The sequence below is a fragment of the Dipodomys merriami genome, unplaced genomic scaffold, assembly GCF_024711535.1.
Source record: "Dipodomys merriami isolate MVZ:Mamm:240054 unplaced genomic scaffold, mDipMer1.0.p SCAF_2, whole genome shotgun sequence".
NCBI lineage: Eukaryota > Metazoa > Chordata > Mammalia > Rodentia > Heteromyidae > Dipodomys > Dipodomys merriami.
In genome coordinates this window covers 90,411,048-90,429,844 of record NW_027203381.1, presented here as the reverse complement: position 1 = coordinate 90,429,844, position 18,797 = coordinate 90,411,048, and the positions used below count along the sequence as shown (strand labels likewise).

At 35.1% G+C, this 18,797-nt stretch overlaps 1 pseudogene; it reads left to right on the top strand.

Annotated features, from left to right (window-relative positions):
* Window positions 1-8,033: 8,033 nt before the first annotated feature.
* On the top strand, window positions 8,034-18,572 carry LOC138831873 (olfactory receptor 5AC1-like; annotated as a pseudogene).
* The last annotated feature ends 225 nt before the right edge of the window (window positions 18,573-18,797 follow it).

Here is an 18,797-nt window from a genome sequence, read left to right as displayed (position 1 = left end):
TAATGAGGGCAGTTTCACATGATAGATTTCAAAACACAGAATAATTCAGAATGAAAGAATATACTTAGTAAAATAAAAAACTATTGGTAGATACATACTATATATTCAATATAATATATTTTCCTGTAATCTATTTTAATAGAAATTACAAAGAAAAAACTTGCCAATGTTATTGTAACGCCTCTCTACGGTATTTTCAAAATTTAAAAAAAAGAAAAAACAACTAGCAAGGAATAAGGGGTATAATAGGACATGTGACAATGAGAGAGATATGCAGATGGATGAAAAGAAAATAATAGGAATTAAAATAAGCAAAGAAATAAAAGACAATGTGGCCAAGTGAAGAAAAGACAATACACAAAACATCTAATAACACTGTACATAAAATAAAGGGGAAAGCTTTCAAGTTCACATGCAAATGTTCAGATTACTCAAAAATATACTCATGTTTCCTGGCTCATCTTTCCACATCTAAACGTTTCTATATATTTAATTATAAAGGCAACAAGAAAATGGTAATTATATTAACAATATATTATATTGTATGCTAGAAGTACTGATTTTCAAAATGAAGAGGAAAAATATTATTATACAAGATGATGGAATGTATAGTTATTTTCCTACATGGATTGCTTCACTATGTACATGTAAACCAAACATACTGGGTAAATGAAATATATACAGAAATATATATATATATATATATATATATATATATATATATATATATATAGACTGATACATATTTACAGACAGACACAGTTCCTTGTCTTTGTTAATGGGAAGCCTGAAATAGGCTTTCTCTAAAATCCATTTTTTTGAGTGTGGCAGCACTTTATTCCTCATCAACTACCTTCAGCAAAATATGCAACTGAACATAGGAATCTTATGAAGTCAATATTGATAACCATTAGCAATAATTTCAGTATGGATATATTTTACTTAGAGTTTGATTTTCTCCAATACTGCAAATAACTACATAAGCTAAAATGATCAAATTTAATTTTATGTGGGAGAGTTTGTTACATTCACAATGTTGGAAAGAGTGGTATATTGACTTATATACAAAATGCTCAGTAAAATATTATCAGAGGTGGGTGAAAATATAGAACTAATATTAACTGACTTGGAAAACATTTTAGGAAGAATACATGATAAATGAAATGCAATAGGCCATTTTATTAGAAGTGACAGGAAGAGTTCTTACATAAGTACAGTACAATGACTTGACTTGAATCTTTAAACCTAGAACCCTAATTTTATATAAATTTCTTTATCAAATAAAGAAATTGGAGACTCAGAACATACACATCACTAAAGAAAACAAATAGTTTTAGAGGATTTTTGCTTATGAAAATTTTAGTCCCCCAAAAGAAAAACACGATGATGCAATCGATTTCCCATCTGGCAGATTTTGATTATTGTAAATTTATACTAAGTGCCTACAAATCACATAACAATTTAACTCTCATGTAAAGAATGTAAAATATATAAATAAATTCTGTCTTACCGATATATTGAAAATTATGTCGAGATCATTTAAAAGTACTAGACTTAGCAAGTATTGCTGACTCAGGCCTCTAATGCTAGCTACTCAGCAGGTTGAGATTTGAGGTTTGTAGTTTGAAGCCAACCTGAGTAGATAAGATGTGAAACTCTTAACTTCAATTATCTCCGCTCTCCCTCCTAACAAACCCTGCCTAATTGGAGCTATGGCTCAAGTGCTAAGATACTAGCCTTGAAAAGAGAGAGAGAGAGAGAGAGAGAGAGAGAGAGAGAGAGAGAGAGAGAGAGAGAGAGAGAGACAGAGAGACAGAGAGACAGAGAGACAGAGAGACAGAGAGACAGAGAGACAGAGAGACAGAGACAGAGACAGAGACAGAGACAGAGACAGAGAGAGACAGAGACAGAGAGAGACAGAGAGAGACAGAGACAGAGACAGAGAGACAGAGAAAGAGAGAGACAGAGACAGATGCAGAGACAGAGACAGAGACAGAGACAGACAGACAGACAGACAGACAGACAGACAGACAGACAGACAGACAGACAGACAGACAGAGGAGCAAGAAAAGCTCTAGGAATGTTTCCAGGCCAAGATCAAACCCCAAAACTGGTGCACAAAAATAAAAGGTATTAGACTATAAAGTATCAGAAAATAGAGTATAATAGAGTTGCTGGTAACAAAAGCAGCAATTCTGTACACACCGATTGATCTGGGAGGTTTGATCAGCTATTCTTAGTAGAATGCTTTTTATATATGGTTTGTTTGAACGCTGAGTCAAGCAGAGTGGTGATATAAAATTCCTGTGAGATTGCCAGAGGGTTCCCTGTAGGATAACATGCAAGCTATGTTACTGGGCACAGTGAATGTTGACGTGGATGAGAAGTGACTTGGTCTTGCAGGCATCACAGACTTGTGAAATAACATGTAGTCATTGTACATAGTTCTACTTTGGACCAATGAAATCAGATCTTACTTCACCATTCTTATCACAGATGATATTTTATGCTTATTTGACTTCAGTTCAATGTCAAGTCCTCAATAAGAGTGTCCTATACCTATGCTTTCCTAACATGGATGCCTATGAATTTCCAAGACATTTTGGAAAATGTGGATTTGTTTCAGTATTTGTGGATTGTAGCTCTAAAGTCTTTCTTTCTAATTAATATTTGTAAAACTTTGATGTCAATGGAGCCTTCATGTACAGGAGTGAAAATATGAGAGAATTTTGATTGTCTTGAATATAGAAAAATCAGAAACTGCAAAGTGGTAAGAATAAGTTTTCAGAAGGGCCATGTCATTGAGTCCCTGTAGGTTTGAAATAGGCCTAGAGGCTAGTCCAAAACTTTGTGCCTTACCTTGTCCAAAGAAAAACAACTGAACTCACAAATTTTGAACATGTGGCTAACATGTTTGAATTTCTTTTCTTACATAAAAAAGCAAGTGTAAAGGAAGGATGGGTGAGAAGGTTGAAAGGGGTAAAGTTGATTGAGACACATGGTGTTCATGAAATGCTTTGTTAAATGCAAACTACTGTGTGGACTATTTAAAAATAAAAATAACTTGTTTTTGTCAGTTGTAGGGCTGGAACTTGGCCTAAGCACTGTCCCTGAGCTCTTTAGATCAAGGTGAGCTCCCTAGCATTTGAGACACTGTGCTGCTTCTGGTTTTCTGATGGTTAATTGGAGGTAAGTGTCTCAAAGACTTTCCTGACTCTGCTGGTTTTGAACCACGATCCTCAGATCTCATCCTCTTGAGTAGCTAGGATTACAGGAGTGAGCTTCTGATGCCTGGCTTTTATCCTTTTTTTGTGCTGGCACTGTGGCCTGAAATCAGAGCCTGCGTGCTGTCTCTGAGCTTTTTGTTTAAGCCAGAGTTCTACCACTAGAGACAAAACTCTATTTCTGGCTATTGGGTGGTAAATCAGAAATTAGTCACAGATACTTTCCTTTCCTGGCTGACTTCGAATCATGATGCTCAAATTTCAGCCTCCTAAATAGCTAGGATTATAGGAGTGATGTACCTGTGCCCAGCTTGGAGGTCCTTTTAAGAAAAAATATAGTATTTATTACTCAAGGTAGTTATTATGCAATATATAAAATGTTTTATTTTTCTAGGTTAGAATTAATGAACAGTTTACATTGTTCATGTATTTATGAGCAATTGACATAAAACCTCTAAATAATTCATTATTTAGTAATATGTATTTTATTACGTTCTATGGCAATCAGAATAGGAAGAGGTTTGATCTGAACCAGAACATTCACAATTCCCATATATATTTTTTGGAATTTTTAATAAAAATTTAGACATGAATATAATAGCTGAGCATTCATTTTCAAAAAATATTTTAGAGACCCTAGGACTTCCTTGGTTCTCAGATTGTAGATGATTGGATTTAAAATAGGAGTTATGCCATGTGACACAGAGACAACACTGTGTATCTTCATCATCTTCCTTTGAAGAAGCATGGTGCACATTCATGAAGAGGAGTGGGCTGTGGTATTCATGTACAGTTAAAGGGTGAGCTGCCTTGGTCAAAACTGTGAAGTGTGTAAGGGACAAGAATACGCCCAATGCTAAATACTGTTCTTGAACCAGAAAAATAAAAATCATTAGATAATGCATAGAAATGTCAATACAGAAGTCTTTAACTATGGCATAAGATTGTAAACACAGCTATAACTGTTGGAGTAACAGATTAATCTGACAATAACTTCCTTGAATTACAGCATGAATGAAACCACGGACAAATGATACAACCAATATCTGATGTGTAGGTTTTTGAACATAATGACTTGGCAACATAATCACTACATTAGGTATTACTAAATAGCAATCATAAACTATTGTAGCCAAGACACAGCATTCTGCAATTACTCTGATTGCAAAGAAAAAATACTGTAGTGCACACTCAGAGAAAGATAATCATCTATTCCTTCTTTAACAAGTTGAGTAGCATTTTGGGGGTCATGGTGACCCCCAAATTGGGCAATGTCATTCTTTCTGATGGAGGCATAGAATTCCATTGTGTGTGTGTGTGTGTGTGTGTGTGTGTGTGTGTGTGTGTGTGTGTGTGTGTGTGGAGGGGGTGTGTGTATGTATACACACATACCACATTTTCTTGAGAGGCATCTGGGTTGGGACCATATCTTACCTATGGTAAATAATGCTGCAATAAACATAGTTGAGCTGGTAGCTTTAGTATGGTCTTGTTGTGATCATTTGGGTTAAATGCCCAAAAGTGGGATGGCTGGGTCATAGGGGAGCTCTATGTGGAGTCTTTTGAGGAACCTCCATACTGCTTTCCAAAGTGGTTGAACAAGTTTACATTCCCACCGACAATGCAGTACAGTTCCCTTCTGGCCACAGCCCCTCCAGCAACTGTTGTTAGAGTTCTTGATTATAGCCATTCTAACTAGGGTGAGGTGGAATCTCAATGTCGTTTTGATTTGCATTTCTTTTATGGGTAGAGAGGTTGAGCATTTCTTCATATGTCTATTGGCCATTCTTATTTCATCTTCAGAGAAATTTCTCTGTAAGATTTAGCTCACTTATTTATCAGGCAGTTGTTTCTCTGAGGATTTGTTGTTGGGGGGTAAATTTTATTTTTAGCAGAATTGGTTTAATAAGAAAATTTAAGTTAAAAACTTTCATAAACAACTCTAGCAAATAATCAAATGTTGAAAATCTTCACTGCCTACTGGGCAATATTCAAATAATGTAACATTCAGATTTCCCAGTATGGTTGAAGATCTACACACAACCCCATCAAAACTGCCATTCAAAGACTTAGTTCGCTTCCCCTAACTTGGTATTTTTTAGAACAACACCAATAGAATTGATATATATGTATATATATATACATATATATATATATATATATATATATATATATATATATATATATATATATACACATATGAGCTTCGTATTAGCTGATTCAGGGCCAAGGACACACACGCAACCTGACTAGACTCGCTGGACTCACTAGACTCTCTGATGAGATCATGACCTTGTCTCTCTTGTGTGCTTCTGTCCTCTGCCTGAGGGATTTAATCTTTTGAGTTCTAGGTATTTTTTAGATATGAGACTGTTGTCCGTTCTATGACCAGTGAAGATTTTCTCCCAATCTGTGGGCTTTCTATTGATCTTGCTAACTATGTCCGTTGTGATGCAGAAGCTATTCAGTTTAATGCAATTCCATTTGTCCAACCTTTCTTTGATTTGTTGTGTTTATTGGTCTCTATTAAGAAAATTTTGGCCTGTGCAAACGAGACGTAGGGTTTCTTCTATTCCGTTCTGTAATGTTTTCAGGGTATCTGTTTCTACTCCAATGTCTTTGATCCATTTGGAGTTGATTCTGGTGCAGTTTTATATATAGGGATCTAGTGTTAGTTTTCTACAGGTGACTAGCCAATTTTGCCAGCAGCATTTACTGAAGAGGCTGTCTTTCTTCCATTCTATTTTTTACCCCCTCTTATTGAAGATTAGGTAGCTATAGGTGTGTGGGTTAATTTCTGGGGTTTCAATTCTATTCCACTGGTTATCCTGTCTGTTCTTGTGCCAGTACCAAGCTGTTTTGATTACTAAGGCTTTGTAGTAGAATTTCAAATTTGGTATTGATATTCCTCCAGCACTGTTTTTTTCTGTTAAGGATCATTTTTATTATTCGGGGTCTTTTATTGTTCCATATAAATTTTTGCATTGCTTCTTCTATGCCCTTGAAAAATGAGATTGGAATATTGCTGGGTATTGCATTGAATTTGTAGATAGCATTGGGAAGTATTACCATTTTTACGAGCACAAACTTATCCAAATTCAGAAACATTGAAATTATGCCCTCTCAAAACACAAGGGAATAAAATTAGAACTCAACACCCAAAGCCACCAAAAAAAGTCCTGTAACACATGGAGGCTGAACAACACACTGTTGAGTCACCAGTAGATCATAGATAAGATTAGAAATGAAATTGAAATATTCATGATATTTAACAAAATGAGCACAGAAATTACCAGTTCCTCTAAGGCAGTCCTTAGATGCAAGTTTATAGTTCTGAGTTCTTACATCAACAAATTGAAGAGATCTGAAACCAACAATTTAATGAGACATCTGAACCTCTTGGAAAAAGATCAACAACTTAAACCACAATCCAGAAGACAGAAAGAAATAATTAAAAGTAAAGCTGAATTAAATGAATGAGAATTCAAGAAAACCATAAACAGAATCAACAAAACAAAGAGTTGGTTCTTTGAAAATGTTAACAAAACTGACAGACTCTTAGCAAATTCTTATCAGAAAAGGTAGAGAAACATCACCACAGAAACAACCAAGATCCAGAACATTATAAGGGAATACTTTTCAAACATTTATGCTAATAAATTTGAGAATGTGGAAGAAATGGATGATTTCCTAGCAAATATCGACATGCAGAAACTAAACAAACATGAGGTACACCAACTTAATAGACCCATAGCAAGGATTGAAATAGAAACAGCAATAAGAAAACCTCCCATATAAGAAAAGACCAGGACTGGATGGATTTACAGTGGATTTCTACAAGGCTTGCAAAACAGAACTCACACCAATACTCCTCCAACTCTTCAATGATGTTGAAAGAGAAAGTTCACTACCAAGCTCTTTCTATGAAGCCATCATAACCCTCAACCCCAAACCAGGAAGGGACTCATCAAAGAAAGAGAACTACAGACCCACTTCTTTGCTGAACATAGATGTAAAACTTCTCAACTAAATTTTGGCCAATTGATTTCAACAACTCATCAAAAAAAAGTCATACACTATGATCAAACAGGATTCATTTCAGGGATGCAAAGCTTATTCAATATATGCAAATCAATTAATATAATTCATCATATCAACAAGAGCAAGGATAAGAACCACATAGTTATCTCAATAGATGCAGAAAAAGCATTTGACAAGATCCTACACCCCTTTGTGATGAAGGCTCTGGAAAAACTAGGAATCCACGGTACGTTCTTCAATACAATAAAGGCTGTATATGACAAACCTACAGCCAGCATTATACTTAATGGAAAAAACCAAAGCCATTTCCTCTAAACTCAGGAACAAACAAGGATGTCCACTTTCTCCGCTTCTCTTCAATTTAGTAATAGAATGTCTAGCTACAGCAACAAGACAAGATGCAAACATAAAGGGACCCAATAGGGAAAGAAGAAGTAAAACTCTCCCTCTTTGCAGATGATATGATCTTGTATTTAAAGAATCCCATGGACTCCACTCCCAAATTACTTGAGCTGATTCAAAACTTGGGCAAAGTAGGAGGGTATGAAATTAACCCTAAAAAATCAATGGCTTTTCTGTATTACAATGAGAAGAGCATGGCTGAAATAAGGAAACAACTCCTTTTGTAATACCCCCACAAAAAAAAAATACCTAGGAATTAACTTAACTAAAGAAGTGAAGGACTTCTATGATGAAAACTTTAAAAACCTGAAAAAGGAAATCAAAGCAGAACTTTGTCTTTCATTTTAGTGATTGTCTGCAACACATATGGAAGATAGAAATAAGAATCTGGTGACTAAGTTTGTACTCACACGACTCACAGACCATCCAGGGCTACAGCTGCCCCTTTTCCTGGTGTTCTTATTCATCTACCTCATCACCACGGTGGGCAACCTGGGACTGATTGCACTCATCTGGAAGGTCTCTCACCTTCACACCCCATGTACTTATTCCTCAGCAGTTTAGCTTTTGCTAATGTGTACATTTCTTCCTTTGTGAATCCCAAGATGCTTACACATTTTCTAACTGAAGATCACAGGATATCACTTATTGAGTATTTTGCCCAGTTTTATTTCTTTTGTTCCAGTGCAACCACAGCATGTTTCCTTCTGGCAGTGATGGCCTATAACTGTTATGTGGCCATATGTAATCCCTTCTTTTAACCAGTAGTAACGTCCAAAAGACTCTGCACTCAGTCTATATGTGTTTCATATTTTATTGGTATTCTGAATTCAACAATTCATGTAGGTTTGTTACTCAGATTAGGTGTCTGTAGGTTCAGTGTCATACATTATTTCTACTGTGAAATTGTACAGTTATTCAAAATTTCTTGCACAGATCCTACAGTCAATATGCTGGTTGTTTTCATTTTTTGATCTTTATACAAGGTTTCACCTTTATGAACGTTGCCATCTCTTATATATGTATTCTCTTTACCATTCTGAAAAATAAGTTTGCGAAGGGCAGAAACAAAGCCTTCTCTACTTGCAGTGCCCATCTGCTCTCTGTCTCTTTGTTCTATGGAAATCTCTTCCTCATTTATACTCGTCTTGGATCTGGACCAGCTGAAGATAAGAAAAAAATGTATTCTTTATTTTACACAATCATCATTCCCTTGTTAAATCCTTTTATCTATAGTCTAAGAAACAGAATTTGTAATTGCTTTGTGAAGAGTGATAAAAAATAGTTATCAGAAAAGTTTCTAATAGTCTATTCATAATAATGATAATAATGACAATAATATGCTCATTAAGTTAGCCCCCACTTTACCATTTAATTAGTGGGCTGGTGCTCTCAATTCTGGGTTAGCTCAGTGTGAAGAAATCCAGCTTTGTATTTGTATTTGTACATGAAGTTTCCTTACATATATATCCAGCTTCTCTCATTCATAACTAGCTTATTTATTTATGTTGTTGCACCCTATTTCATCTGAGCATTTAGATTCTACAAACTAGCTATTTGATAGTGACTTTAGATTTCTGTAATTGACAATTTTATTAAAATTTTAAAATTATTGGAAATGGTGCTGTAGCTCAAGTGGTAGAGCGCTAGCCTTGAGCTGAAGACCTGAGGGGCAATGAGCAGGCCCAGAGTTTAAGCCCCGCGACCAACAAAAAAATACCAGCACAAAAAACAAAAATATTAAAATTATTTAGTAAGATCTACCTGTACCGTGTATACTCACATATAGTTCATTATGCTCTGACTCGCTCCTCAGAATGTGGAAATAATTAAAATGTTGTGGTTCTGCTGCATTGATTCAGTCCATTATAGATATTTCTACAGACAGTATGTATAAATTATTGTCTTCATAGACCAGTTATATAAGAAAGAGCTATCTGGGTGGGTGCATCAGAATTATGCCTATAATCCTAAATTGCTTAATTCTCCCAACTACTCCAAGATTTCAAATATAGACAACCTTGGCTTGTAATTTTGCTCTGTCTTTATGGTTATATGATATTGTGTATATGGATTTCTATAAAATAAGAACTTAAAATTTTATCTCCTTTTAATGATCAAATACAATCATCTTCATCTTTCATTTATGACTTATAATACATAGTGGCAACAGTCTATCAGTTCTAGTGCTGGATAGTTTATGAGAAAAAACAATCGTTGAGAATAATTGGCAGGTTGGTTTTAACTCCTCTTTCTAGAGAGTATGAGAATAGAAAACAGTGTTCAACAGAAATGTACTCATTACCTTACTTATTCAACTGTAATCCCAAGGTATATCACCTTGACAATAAAATTAAATAAAAAAGGAACAGGAAAGAAACAGTAGATAATAGTGTATTTTGTGTTGCAGGTATAACAAATTCCCAAAAGATTAATGGTAATTCAACACAAATTTGTTATGTAGACTATTAATAACTATGAACATAAATTACTATATTCTGAAAAGATAGACTTCAAATTTTAACAAGAGATAAAAGTTTTTGATAATAATTGCAGCAAATGGAGTTTAATAAACATGAAACCAGCTATGCAGAATCTGCCTGAATAAAGTTACAGACAGAATAGGAATATATATACCATAAGAATGAAGAATGAAGCTCACTAAAATTTAGCATATTTAGCAAACAACCAAACATTAACAAAAATTATTTTTAAATTTTTATTTTATTTTGTTGTAAAGGTAGTTAGTGTACAGAGGGGTTCCAGTTAAGTGAGTAAGGTAATGTCTACATTTCTTGTCAAACACTGTTACTCACTTCTTCATTTTTCATGGAAAAACAAAAAAATATAAAGGGCAGGGATTTATATATACCTTTCAGTAAAAACTGATGAATGAAAGTGTTCTCATTTGTTCAAGTGAAAGATATCCTGGAAGACTGGATGAGAAAACAAGACTTTAGATGCTTGCAATGTAAGCAGTTCACTAACAAAGATAAACACAGACTGGTAATGAACAGGTAGACTTGATTTGCTAAATATTTTAACTTTAGGGAAACAGGAAGATCTACACTCATTTTTGACATATTATCCTTTAAACTAAAGTTTATTAGAAGAGACAAGGAAGATCACTTCCTTTGATGAAGAGAACAATCTATTTGGAGGACATAATAGGAATTCATTTGCAACTAACATGAACATATCTAGTTTCTTAAGCTGTTCACTGTTGTACATAAAAGCATAATTGGGATGGATGATTTCAATAATCTACTCTGACCTTCGTTTAAGTGATCTACACAAAGCACCAACAATGAAGCATTAAGAGTCAAATGACATTTTCTAATAATCCACAGAATACACATTCACCTCAGCAGCCTATGAACTTTACCTCTTTAAATATAAAGCAGATCTTTAAAACCATATAAATGTTGAAATAACTTATTTTATCAGATTAAAATAAAATAGACTTAGAAAAGGTAGGAAGAAAAACAACAGAAAATATACAAAACACATGGAAAGTGAACAATCTCAATTGTTAAAACAATTAGTGAGTTATTAAAGAATTAAGAGAGAAGAATTTTTAGAAATACAGAATTGACTATGAATGAACAATAGATCCAAGGACATGTGAGATAAAACAAAAGTGGATTTAAGTGGTAAATTAATCAATATAAATTTCTTCATGTCAATATTGGAAAGATCTGACATCAGTAAACTAGGAATGCACGTTAATGTCAGAAAATAAGAACAAGCCAATTCCAAAATTAGAGAAGCACTAAATAATAAACTTTTGTGTTGAAGTTAATAAAATTGAAACAAAATACTAAGAATCAATGTGTTTATTTCTTTGAATTGATAAATAAGCCTTTGTGAAACTAATCAAAAGAAAACCGAACATAACAGCTTAAATACTGAATTTTAAAACTTATGAAAAATTACTAACACCAATACTCTTCAAATTATTTCATACAATAGAAATGGAAGTAGTATGTCAAAACTCATTCTATGAAGCCAATAGTATGCTAATATCAAAACTGGATAAAAACACAATGACAATACAATGATGTAAAAAAACTTGATAACATGCTTGAAAAAATTCAATAGCACATTTAACAAGTCACATGTATCACAATATAATAAGACTAATTCCAAGACAAAAAGTACCGAAGTCAAAAAACAGAGTTATATTTTAAATATATGCTAGTAAAATTGATGGGATGGGTAGAGTTAGTGGACTGGGTAATATTGATCCAAATTCATGGTACTCATCAAACTGACATCTTGAATAGTGTAATTTAATAGTATAATATAATTACCCTTTTGTCCAATTACTTAAAGATAATAGAAATAAAGAAATGTAGAATATCTTTGTATTATGTATATATAACAGATAGTGAATAATCATATACATAGAGAAACAAGTTTGCATAAACGTGTAAGAAATGACCTTTGTGGTTGAATAATGAATAATGACCCAATTGTAATTTCAGTTGTCAAAACTAATGTAGTCTTCTAGTTATCTACTTGAGATCTAGTATTCTGGAGATTGTAAGGCTCTGTGGGATACTTTGGATTTAGCAAGTAGATCCATGTCCACAATATCCAGTTGAAGATCTTCACAATGACGTGAAGGGATTTTCTCTTAGGGGATTTTTTGTTTTCTATGACTTCTAGTCCTGGTAAATATCAGAGGTGTTCAGCTGATTTACAGCTGTATTTAAAAACACTTATATAAAGAATATTCTTCTAGTTTGGGAAATCAGTGTGGAAAGATCAGTAACCCTTGTGCTGCAACATATTTTTTTTTTCTGTTTTTGGAAGCTTAGTAATTGTAAAGGATATCCATAATTTCTTAGAAGATATTGGTAAGAACAAGTAATTTTATGGTATTTATTAATTGTAAAGTACACCTTAGATTTATAAGGTTTAATTTTCCTGGCCTTGTAATAAATTAGACTTGGTTTACAGAATATGAAAATTATTCAGGATTATATTGGAAGTAAAGAATCAAGTAAGCATATTTTATTCTCATGATTTTTAGTATGATTTTATTATTTTTAAGTTATTATACAGAGGGGTTACAATCCCATAAGTCACATAACATTGAGTTTAGTTCTTCTTGGACAATATCACCCTTACCTTTGCTCTCTCATGATTAAAGTGTGGATAACTAAAGATTTATCAGTTGAATGATTCCAGAAGAAAATGATCTGTTAACTTATCCTATTATGATGACTTGCCACATTCTAGTGAACTCTAAAGACATGCCTCAACTATATATTTACAGATTTACATCATTATAATAGTTATACAAGAAATAGTTTTCATTGTTGTGGTAATAAAAATGCATTCCATATCATTGCAATTTCGAATTCAAAGTTAATGTTTATAAGTTCAACATAATTCGTCTATATCTTTCTCCTAGATGTTAATGTTATGCCTTCATATGTAATAGGTTGTGTGAATGTACACAAGTACATATGATATATTCATATATGCTTAAAATTGAAGACATATAATAATGACTCTATTTCAAAGATATATAGGCTCCATATAAAAAGATAGAATTAAGCATTTAAAAACACATAAACTTCACCTAGTAATTTAGAGTACTATTTGTTGCATATGTATATATATGTGACTTGTGCTTATATCCATTTGTTTGTGTATTTATACATATGTGTATATATACATGCATATGAATCATATTTATTGTGTTGGATCCAAGATTTGAAAAGATCTCACTAACAAGCATTATTTTCTTTTTTTGCGGGTCCAGTCGTGGGGCCTGAACTCTGGGCCTGGGCGATGTCCCTCAGCTCTTCAGCTCAAGGCGAGCGCTCTACCACTTGAGCCACAGCACCACTTCTGGCTTTTTTCTTTTTGCTTATGTGGTGCTGAGGAATCGAACCCAGGGCCTCGGGCATGCAAGGCAAGCGCCCTACCACTGAGCCACCTTCCCAGCCCAAGCATTATTATTTTTAAAAAATTATTTTCTTATTTTGAATCAAATGTTAGCTCCCCAATTCTATAGAAGTTTATAAAATTTTATTTAGTAACTTTCAGTATTAATAATTGTTCCATGCATTATCTGTACTCAAATCTAAACTTTATCTCATTTAACTCATCTTTAAAAATAATATTAATATACACGAAAGGCTCTGAAATAAAGCCAGCAATATTTCTAGAGACATTAGTCCTAATTGTTGGAAAGCTAAGATGACACAACATATAAATGTGGAATAAACATTTGTGTAGTGTTGATATACACACTAATAAGAGAAAATTAAAAATCAAAGTCTCAGTCATATTCAAATTTCATCTGAAAATAATCTTGAATGGTAAATAAAAGATGCTGAGAATTTCTGTACTGTTCCAGAAGTACGGTTATGAGTTCATTCTTTGTGGAACATTGTTATACTCTCCTTATTTGTCTCCCAGTTTCCCTTCCCCAGATTCCTAGCTGTCCCTCCCATTGTAAAGTTCATTTCCAACAGAGTGTCTTGTGCATATCTTCCTCTTGATACTCTCTCTTCATTTTTTTTTCAGATCTGGGGAAATATCTCTATTCTTTTGCTTCCTTGAACAATTATTTTTCCACATGACACTGTCATTATTTATCATTCTTAATATCTCTCCTTTTAACTTTGTGTCATTCTGCACCACTCTTCAGGATCTTTTTTTGTTATTTTTCTCCAGCAGAAGGTTTGTTGTGTCTCTATGCAGAGGTTTGGATAAGAAAGGAGTTTTAAATTTGCATTGTGATCAAGAAGCTGTGGTACATATACACAATGGAATTCTATGCCTCCATCCGAAAAAATGGCATTGCCTCATTTGTGAGGAAATGGAAAGACTTGGAAAAAAATCATATTAAGTGAAGTAAGCCAGTCCCAAAGAATCACAGATCCCATGGTTTCCTTCATTTATAATAATTAGTATATGTCTAGGATAGTCCTACCAGATGAGCAGAATAGCTCAATAGCTATGTACATATGACCATATAAGATGATGCTAAGTGAAATAAACTCCAAGATATGGGAACAGGAGGTTTTACTTTGCTGCTGTTGCTTTTAATGTACCATGTGATTTCTTTTTCCTTTTGTGTATTTTTTCCAATGTGTTATCTCCTGTTATCACTGTAGTTAATCTTGGTACCCTGGTACTGTATAACCATTTATCTTTGTCTCACAAAATGGTAAGAGAAAGGACAAAGGGTGAACTGATGAAACAGAAATAATCACAAGACAATATATTGAACTGTAGATCTGGGGGGGATTAGGAGGGAGAGAAAGTGGGAGAAAAATGGGGGAGGGGTAAACAAGTTCAATAAGAAATATACTCACTACCTTACATATGTAACTGTAACTCCTCTGTACATCATCCTGATGATAATATTAAATAAAAAAATAAATTGGCATTGGCTCTAACATAGAATTGGAGAAATCAGCTAGCTAAAGAGAGAAGGGGGTAGGGCACCGATGGCTCATGCCTGTAATCCTAGCTACTCAGGAGGCTGAGATCTGAGGATCAAGGTTCAAAGCCAGCCTAGGAAGGAAAGTCCATGAGACTATTATTTCCAATAAACCACTAGAAAACCGGAAGTGGTGCTGTGGCTCAAATGGTAGAGCACTAGCCTTGAGCTGAAGAGCTGAGGGACAGCGCAGGACCCAGAGTTCAAGCCCCACGAAGCTCCCCACCTCCCCCAAAAAAAGAGTGAGAGAGGAGAGGCTGGGAAATTGTCTCAGTGGTAGAGTGCTTGCCTTGCATGCATGAGGCCCTGTGTTTGATTCCTCAGCACCACATAAGCAGAAAAAGGCAGAAGTGGTGCTGTGGCTCAAGTGGTAAAGCACTAGCCATGAGCTGAAGAGGGGTGGGAGAGTTGAGCCTTGAAACACACATATCCATGTAAGATTGATTATATCACTCTACATAACATTTCAAGTTTTCATCTGCTGTTTGTATTGTTGTCTATGCTTTACTGTATGTATGGTTCTAATTAAACCCTATCCAAGCCAAAGCCTGCGAAATCATTATTTACATTACTCTATTAGATATATACTACAAGATGCAACTTTCTCAGATTTTCAGAGAATGCTACATCACAAACTTCTCAAATCAAATTGTGTAAGGATTCTGTCTCAATTTTCCAATTTCTTTCTAGTCACCCAGACAATACTGTCTATTTACTGAATAGTACTGAACAGTGAACATGTGACTATGTCTTCATGACTGCATTTTGAAACGTTAGAACCTATTCCTTTACCCTCCTCAGTAGTGTCAATGCATACACTTATAAATGACACTCTACATGCATTTGATCATCTAGAGAACATTATAAAAACATTCATTATTTAACCTCATTTCTGCAACTAAATGGAAAGCATTAGTTTCAACTTTCTTATTTCTGTAAATTGACACATTTCTTTGGAGTAAATGTTATTGTGATATTTCAATCTGTATGTCAAGCTATGAAAAGGGAAAGGCTGGGACAGGAGGGGTGGGCGTGAATGTTAGAAGGGATGACATTGGTCAAGAGGCCCTGGTTTCATAAACTGCTCTGTTGAGTGGCAACTCCTTGGTACAACTAATTAAAGAAAATAAAAATATTAAAATAAGTAAATAAAGAAACATAGTTCTGATGCCTTTAGTGATCTTTGTGTATTTTCATCCTGCTCTCTCAATTCCTGTATTACTCTTTTCTTAGCTTCTTCCCGTTCATGCCATTCCTGTGGTTCTCTTTGAGTGTTCTCATCCTGCTCTCGCCATTCCTGCCTTTCTCAAGCTGCTCACACAAATCCTGTATCAGTTTTTGAGTAGCTTCCTCACGCTCATGATAGTCCTGTAGAAACTTTTGGATTGCCTCCTCTCTCTCCCTATCATGCTCATACAGAGTCCTTTGTATGTTTGCAATCTTTTCATTTATCATGTTTGCCAGCAGTGTTTGTAGAGTTATTTGGAACTCTCCTCTGTATTATTCATTATCTGTTCTGTCCCCTGGTTATCATGAGTGGGAGTTGAGATACCTGGACTTGCCATTTTTCTTGTGTTTTTCCGGCTTACTCTGCCCATTTGGGATGAAAATAACACCAGTTTTGTGCTAGAACACTATCTTAAGGCAACCATCAACCAAAGTCTGTATTTGCACAGTCAATAGTCTGCAGATACAATCTAGTTCAACAAATACATCTATTCAATATCAAACAACTATATATTAATGGGCTACGAACTGCAAAGAAGAATTTGGTAAACCAGAAATTATTAGGTTTAGGGAGAAATGTGGGTAAAAAATAGGAATAGGGTGATGTGGGAAGGCACAGGGAGAGTTAACTAAGTCCTAATCTCAAAGCAGGAAATAGGTTGGATAGGATGAAAGTAGAGAGAGAGAAAAAAACAAGAAAGAGAAAGGGAATAAAAAGAGACCAGAAAAAATAGAAAGGTAAAAATTAAAAATATTATACAGACCCCAAAACAAACTATTCAGAGAAGAATGTGAATATAATGAGAGAAGGGAAGGGATATAAAGGAGATGTGAAAAACTTAAAAATAAAAATACTTAAAATATTATATAGGTATAAAGAGATAGTACTGCTATTAAGGAATTTAAGTCTAAGAGGTTTTGAATTGAGTAATAAATTTGTGGATTAAGTGTGTACACAATGGGAGATAAGGTCTAATAATCGACTACGGGTTTATCTGAGGATGCACAGAACAATTAAGTCACATAAAGAAGAATGAAAGAGAAGAAAAGGTGAAAAGTATAAGAAAGAAAGTAAAAAAGATCAGAAGTTCAGTAGAGCTAAACAAAAAACAGAAAAAAAAAGAAAGAAAAACGCACACACAAATATACCCCTAAAATAAAATTCTAAGAGGAAAAAAGTTACTAGAAAACAATTTTTTTCAAAAGAGGTAAAAATTAAAGATTAAAAAAATTTTAGAAAAAAATTTTTTTATAAATGGTACAAAAAAAAGTTCTTTGATTTTTTTGGGGGGAGGGGTGGGAAAAATCCTGTATCTCCCTTGTGTCTGTAACCAGCCTTTGTTGGAGTCTCTGGTCTGCTGTGGTGTTTGATTTTCCTGTGGCTTGGTTGGTTTCTTAAGTCAGTTTGTTTGTACAGGAAGAAAAATGCTCTGCTTTACCCAGGATTTTGTGATCCTCCTCCTAGGTTAGTTAAATGGGAGGGAGATCTGCTTTGAGTATCACAATAGAGGGAGATGGCTTTTTTCTCAAGTTTGGAGATGCTGTGATGAGGCTAGGTTCTGGGTAGAGTTGAGGCCTTTCAGCAAACAGTAGCTTTTACCAGGGGCTAGTTTGTGAGAAATTCACAGAGCCCAGCCTGGAGCTACTCTCAGGGTTTCTGTTTACTGAATTTCAATTGATTGTCAAGGCTGCTAAAGGGAGGGGCCTCTGGCTCTGATTACCCACTGAAGAAAGCCACTCCCTGGGCTGGTGCCCAAGCTGGGTAACTTTTCCCTGGCTGGAGCTGAGTTTGGCAATTCAGGTTAGGTTCTTGTGACCTGCTAAATGACTCTAGTTTTCTTCCAAGGCCTGAGTTGGAGCTAGCAACTCAGCTGAGCTGTGTCAGTATCCAAGATGGAGATCTCCGGTGCTGTAGTGGGGGTGGGGGGTGAGGTGGGGGGGAGGAGTGGTCTTCCCTCCTCTGCTCCCTGAGAAGGAGTGAGGGTGTCAGGCTTCTACTCACGTCGAATCTTGGTTCCTGGGTCATCTCTGGTCTGCGAACTGCAGGATGAAGATGTCTGTTCCTTGTCGGTTCTTGCTGGTGTTGATTAGAATCCGCTCGCCTGCTGTGTCTGACTCCTTCGTCCCCGACTCTCTGTTTTGCAGGTCTGGCGACTGCGGCCGCCACTGCCACAGCTGCCGCCGCAGTGGCAGCTGCTGGCAAGTGCTAAGATCTGTCTCCTTGCCTGGATTTTCCCTCTCTGGCCTAACTCTCTGTCCTGTGAAGGCACACTTGGTGTGATTCTCTGGCTTAGGACTGTTTACTGGAACTCTAAAACTGCTTTCTAGGGGAGAGCTTGTTTAGCCTCCAGCTTCTCCTCCGCCATCTTCCCAGAACTCCCTCATAATTTTTCTTAAGGAAAAATGCAGCATATTGCACATCTTTTCAGAAATAA